The sequence below is a fragment of the Kogia breviceps genome, chromosome 4 (genome assembly GCF_026419965.1).
Source record: "Kogia breviceps isolate mKogBre1 chromosome 4, mKogBre1 haplotype 1, whole genome shotgun sequence".
In the NCBI taxonomy this organism is placed as follows: Eukaryota; Metazoa; Chordata; class Mammalia; order Artiodactyla; family Physeteridae; genus Kogia; species Kogia breviceps.
The window spans coordinates 184,430,745-184,436,852 of NC_081313.1; the positions used below are offsets into that span (position 1 = coordinate 184,430,745).

Here is a 6,108-nt window from a genome sequence, read left to right on the forward strand (position 1 = left end):
GCGGCCAGGCGAAGGGCCGGAACTAGGGATAGGGTTAGGCCCCCCGTGAGGCTGAGGCTCGAGGTCGGGGTACGGACACGTGTGGGGGCGCGTGTGCGGCGAAGGGCGCGGCATGCAGTGAGGCTAGGCCTCAGGCTTTAGGCCTGGCGGCCCGGCGAAGGGCCGGAGCTAGGGTTAGGGTTAGGCCCCCGGTGAGGCTGAGGCTCGAGGTCGGGGTACGGACACGCGTGGGGGGGCGTGTGCGGCGTAGGGCGCGGCATGCCGTGAGGCTAGGCCTCAGGCTTCAGGCCTGGCGGCCCGGCGAAGGGCCGGAGCTAGGGTTAGGGTTAGGCCCCCCGTGAGGCTGAGGCTCGAGGTCGGGGTACGGACACGTGTGGGTGGGCGTGTGCGGCGTAGGGCGCGGCATGCCGTGAGGCTAGGCCTCAGGCTTCAGGCCTGGCGGCCCGGCGAAGGGCCGGAGCTAGGGTTAGGGTTAGGCCCCCCGTGAGGCTGAGGCTCGAGTTCGGGGTACGGACACGTGTGGGGGGGGCGTGTGCGGCGTAGGGCGCGGCATGCCGTGAGGCTAGGCCTCAGGCTTCAGGCCTGGCGGCCCGGCGAAAGGCCGGAGCTAGGGTTAGGGTTAGGCCCCCGGTGAGGCTGAGGCTCGAGGTCGGGGTACGGACACGTGTGGGGGGGCGTGTGCGGCGTAGGGCGCGGCATGCCGTGAGGCTAGGCCTCAGGTTTCAGGCCTGGCGGCCCGGCGAAGGGCCGGAGCTAGGGTTAGGGTTAGGCCCCCGGTGAGGCTGAGGCTCGAGGTCGGGGTACGGACACGTGTGGGGGGGCGTGTGCGGCGTAGGGCGCGGCATGCCGTGAGGCTAGGCCTCAGGCTTCAGGCCTGGGGGCCCGGCGAAGGGCCGGAGCTAGGGTTAGGGTTAGTCCCCCCGTGAGGCTGAGGCTCGAGGTCGGTGTCCGGACACGTGTGGGGGGGCGTGTGAGGCGTAGGGCGCGGCATGCCGTGAGGCTAGGCCTCAGGCTTCAGGCCTGGCGGCCGGGCGAAGGGCCGGAGCTAGGGTTAGGGTTAGGCCCCCGGTGAGGCTGAGGCTCGAGGTCGGGGTACGGACACGTGGGGGGGGGGGGTGTGTGCGGCGTAGGGCGCGGCATGCCGTGAGGCTAGGCCTCAGGCTTCAGGCCTGGCGGCCCGGCGAAGGGCCGGAGCTAGGGTTAGGGTTAGTCCCCCCGTGAGGCTGAGGCTCGAGGTCGGTGTCCGGACACGTGTGGGGGGGCGTGTGAGGCGTAGGGCGCGGCATACCGTGAGGCTAGGCCTCAGGCTTGAGGCCTGGCGGCCCGTCGAAGGGCTGGAGCTAGAGTTAGGGTTAGGCCCCCGGTGAGGCTGAGGCTCGAGATCGGGGTACGGACACGAGTGAGGGGGCGTGTGCGGCGTAGGGCGCGGCATGCCGTGAGGCTAGGCCTCAGGCTTCAGGCCTGGCGGCCCGGCGAAAGGCCGGAGCTAGGGTTAGGGTTAGGCCCCCGGTGAGGCTGAGGCTCGAGGTCGGGGTACGGACACGTGTGGAGGGTCGTGTGCGGCGTAGGGCGCGGCATGCCGTGAGGCTAGGCCTCAGGCTTCAGGCCTGGCGGCCCGGGGAAGGGCCGGAGCTAGGGTTAGGGTTAGGCCCCCGGTGAGGCTGAGGCTCGAGGTCGGGGTACGGACACGTGGGGGGGGGTGTGTGCGGCGTTGGGCGCGGCATGCCGTGAGGCTAGGCCTCAGGCTTCAGGCCTGGCGGCCCGGCGAAGGGCCGGAGCTAGGGTTAGGGTTAGGCCCCCGGTGAGGCTGAGGCTCGAGGTCGGGGTACGGACACGTGTCGGGGGGCGTGTGCGGCGTAGGGCGCGGCATGCCGTGAGGCTAGGCCTCAGGCTTCAGGCCTGGCGGCCCGGCGAAGGGCCGGAGCTAGGTTTAGGGTTAGGCCCCCCGTGAGGCTGAGGCTCGAGGTCGGGGTACGGACACGTGTGGGGGGTGTCCCCTGAATTGGCAGGCGCAGTCTTAACCACTGCATCACCAGGGAAGTCCCAGAATCGCCGTCTCCCTTTTAATACACCTTAAGCCCAAAGAATCCATGGAAGATTGTTACAGATAATAAGAGAATAAAATATTGTAAGGACTATAACAGAAGCATATAGTACACTGTTCATATAGACACATCCCAAGCAGTTACAAAGTATATTATAAAGAAGGCTGCAATTTTCAAAGAATAACATAAATTATACCCACAAACTCCCAATATTTCCTGAATCGTTGCAATCTGAAACCCTATTGTAGGAAGCAGAACACTCCAGGAGACATTCTACAAATGAAGGCCTCTAAACCCTGTGGGTGGATAAGGAATTCTGGAAGGAAGTTATCCTCACCCAAGGAAAGCAGGTTCCTATACTTTTCTCACATCACATCCCTGTACAACTCCCATTGATCTTGGTCCAGGCATTCCCAGTCCTCTTGAGATAAATCTATGGGCACATCCTGGAATGTCAGCAGTCCCTGAAATTAAAAGTACACATGCCATGTGGCCACGGGAAGAGTTCATAATATGACCCAAGAAGAAAAGAGCAAATTAAGAGAACTGGTTTTAATTTAGAAGAGTGTCTTCAATCATCCACTAATATATATATATATATATATATATATATATATATATATATATATATATTTTTTTTTTACAAAGTAACTTTCTCTATTTCTAACTACAAAAAAAGAGTATGGCATGTGATCCACAAAACCAGTATAGAGACTATACTTATCTGGAAAAGAAATAATAAAATGATGGTTTCAACACAGGCATATGCATTTTTGAGTGTTTTATTTATATCAAACTGGATAAGATGTGTGTATTTCTCAGACAGAAAAGACATGTCGAGGTAGAAATGTACCTTACAACTATTCATGGGTCCACAGGTACACTGGAGAGACTGTAAAATTGCAGATTGTGATTCAGTAGGTCCGGTGGGCCTGAGTTCTATTTTTTTAACAAGCTCATTTTTAACTAGTGATGCCACAGTCTCTGATTCATTAACGACAATTGTGAATAGCAGAGAGACAATTAGAAAGGTGAAAATTCGTATTTAGAGGCTTCCCTGGTGGCGCAGTGGTTGAGAGTCCGCCTGCCGATGCAGGGGACACGGGTTCGTGCCCCGGTCCAGGAGGATCCCGCATGTCGCGGAGTGGCTGGGCCCCTGAGCCATGGCCGCTGAGCCTGCGCATCCGGAGCCTGTGCTCCGCAATGGCAGAGGCCACAGCAGTGAGAGGCCTGCGTATCGCAAAAAATAAATAAGTAAATAAATAAAATCGTATTTAATTTTGAACTTCAAGTGTGTTATGGATTTCACACGTTTAATAGGATAGTAAGCACAGCAGCAACCACCATTTGTGAACATTCACTGTAGACCGTGTGTATCTTTCTGACTTTTTGTGTGGGATTCCAGGAAAAAGGCCTGCGCTGCGGCCACAGTGGGCGGGGCCCTCAGGCCGGGCCGCCCCTCCAGGACCCCCGACGGGGCCCTGAGCTGCTGGCGGCTCCTCCCCCGGCGCCCCGCTCCCTCCCAGGATGCCTCGGGGCAGAACGGCCCCACCCACTGCGCCCAGAACGGAGCCCGCGTTTCCTCAGAGCTGGAGCTCCCGGCTCGGGGTCTCTTCCCTCCGCCGTCACGGAGCTGCCCTGGCGCCCGAGGGGAGGGTGGCCTCACTGACGCTGCCGGCTGCGGAGGGGCCCCGGCGGCCGAAGCCGCGACAGTCGTGGGGACGGCGGGCCGGGTAAGTGGGTCCGGTGCCGGGCGGCCGCGCAAGAGCAGCTTCTGAGGGGAAGGGCTTCGCGGCCACCCGCCGCTGCTGTGCAGAACGAGCGGCCTCGGGGTCTGGTCCCGGGGAACTTCGGCCCCTCCTCTCGGCCCTGCCCTCGGCCTGGCTCGCGGGGCCCGGGGGGGCGTGGGGAGAGGGCGGCCTGAGCGTCCTGAGGGGACACGGGGCGAGGGAGGCGCAGGGTCCGGCCGCAGCGTCAGCGACCCTCCTCCCGACGGCGGGGAAAGCGGCGAAAGTTCCTCCCGAGGCTCCCAGGCCTCTTGTTCAGCCGAGGCCCTGTGCGCCCCTTCCTCCCTGAGCTAAAGCACCGGGGGGAGGGGACAGGGCGGGGGGCTGGCGCAGGTGATGGGGGACGTGAAAAGGTGATTGTCAGCTAAGGAGAACCTGCTCTCCAAGGTGAGGAATGCAGCGCTTTCCTTTGTATGCGAAGATGCTGGAGTCAGGCTCACGAATTCCTTCCTTTGATATGCACCTCCGCTCTCTGGGGCCTGCATTCTGTATTTACATATCCTGAATTCCCCTCACACTGGAGGGCTGCAGGTGCTGATGGCTGTGACATCCTTTGTTTACTGAGATGGCAAGAAATATTCCGTTTCTCACAGGCTTGAGGGGCAGACAGTGAAGAAGCGTCGGAGAGTCTCACTCAGCATCATCACCCCAGGAGCAGACCAGGAAGCTGAGGCTCCAAGAAGCCAAATAATCCAGCCGGAAGCACGGCTGTGGGACCACGGAGTAGGGTCTGCACCCATCGCCCACCCAGGGGGACTGCCCACTCCCCGCAGCTTCCACGCCTGTTCCCTTCACCCCCTCCCGGGGCCAGCTCACAGGGCCGCCTCCTGGGGGCACTCACTCACCTTCTTCTAACAGGATCCGTCTCACTGTCCTGTTCTGGGATCATCCGGAAGGCTTGTCACTCTGAAGCAGGTTCAGCCTCACGTCACCAGGGTAGCTTTCCTGGATCACACTCACCACCTGCACGTCCACCCTCAGCTCAGACCCGGAAAGGCCCCTCGGCCCCGAGCCCCATGGCTCTGCCTGGGCTGCCACCCCCTCCTGCCTGGTCCGTCCCTCTCGTGTCCCCTGCAGGGTCACCAGGAGCTCCCACCTGCCCCAGGCAGGCTGTCTGCTCTGTCCTGAGGAGGCCTCCGTGGTGTCAGGTGGAAGGCACAAGAGGTACCTGTGGGGTCTCCCTCACGCAGCACAGTGGCCAGCACCCACCTACTGACCTCATCACTCGGGATGGACGGGGGTTCAGGGGGTCCGTGGCATCTCCTGGTTCTCATTTCATCCCAGCGCTGCCCACAGGGAAGTTGCTAAGCAACTCTGTGCCGGCTGCACAGAGAGGACGCTCATACACACACACCCCTCCCAGCACACGGGGCTCTCGTGGCCAGGCCCCTCCCAGGATATGGTGCTCACCTGAGCAGGTACCCAGCAGCCCCCGGGGCTCTCGTGGTCAGGCCCCTCCCAGGATATGGAGCTCACCTGGGCAGGTACCCAGCAGCCTCCGGGGCTCTCGTGGTCAGGCCCCTCCCAGGGTATGGAGGTCACCTGGGCAGGCACCCAGAAAGGCTGGGCACACAGGAACCGTGCAAGTAGCCCTCATTGCAGAGCACCCCCAGCCCACCTGTTGGTCAGAGCTGACACAAAGCACCTCAGAGCAGGACCTGAACTAACAAACAGCAGCTCTGACAGGTCTGCTTGGGCTTCACTCTGTGTGGCCTCCTTCCACTGGGTTTTCCAGAGGCTTCCACTGCAGCTGAGGCACCAGGCCTCTGTCTCCACCCACCACCCCTCCTCTCCCTTACTCCTGGCTTCTTCTCATTAGGAGAGGGTCTTCTTGAAGTTGTCTCCCACTCATGAACCAGACAAAATGTTGAGAAAACAAGCAGAGTTGCAGCCCCGTGTCTATCCTGACCCTCAGGAAACCACACCTGTTCCTTGGACCTGGCCAGTTCAGCAAGGCCCATTTTCTGCAACTCTGAGCCCCTGATGGGTGAGGATTGGCTGACCTGGGCAGCCTGATCGGGCCGGCCAGCCCTCCCCAGGTGTGCCTGGGCTGAGGTCAATATAAACACCGCTCCAGACAGCAAGAGCCCCTGCAGCTGTGCCTGACGCCATATTCTCTGCCCCGTCAGCAGTCTCGGGGCTGGGCTGGTGGGAGGGAGTAGGGCTCACGGCTCTGTGCGTGGCCCGGTGCGAGTGGGGCTCTGCTGGACTTTCTGCAGGAGTTGCCAGTTTGCTGCCTGCTAAAGAAGAGGATGTGTCACCCATACCTGCCACTG

At 61.0% G+C, this 6,108-nt stretch overlaps 1 long non-coding RNA gene across 1 annotated transcript; it reads right to left on the bottom strand.

Moving 5' to 3' along the window:
* Nucleotides 1-4,287: 4,287 nt before the first annotated feature.
* On the bottom strand, nt 4,288-5,116 carry LOC136794199 (uncharacterized). Its single transcript, XR_010840587.1, has 3 exons — nt 5,050-5,116; nt 4,678-4,795; nt 4,288-4,540 (listed from the first exon to the last, which is right to left on the bottom strand). It is a non-coding gene; the product is annotated as an uncharacterized lncRNA (long non-coding RNA).
* Nucleotides 5,117-6,108: the final 992 nt, after the last annotated feature.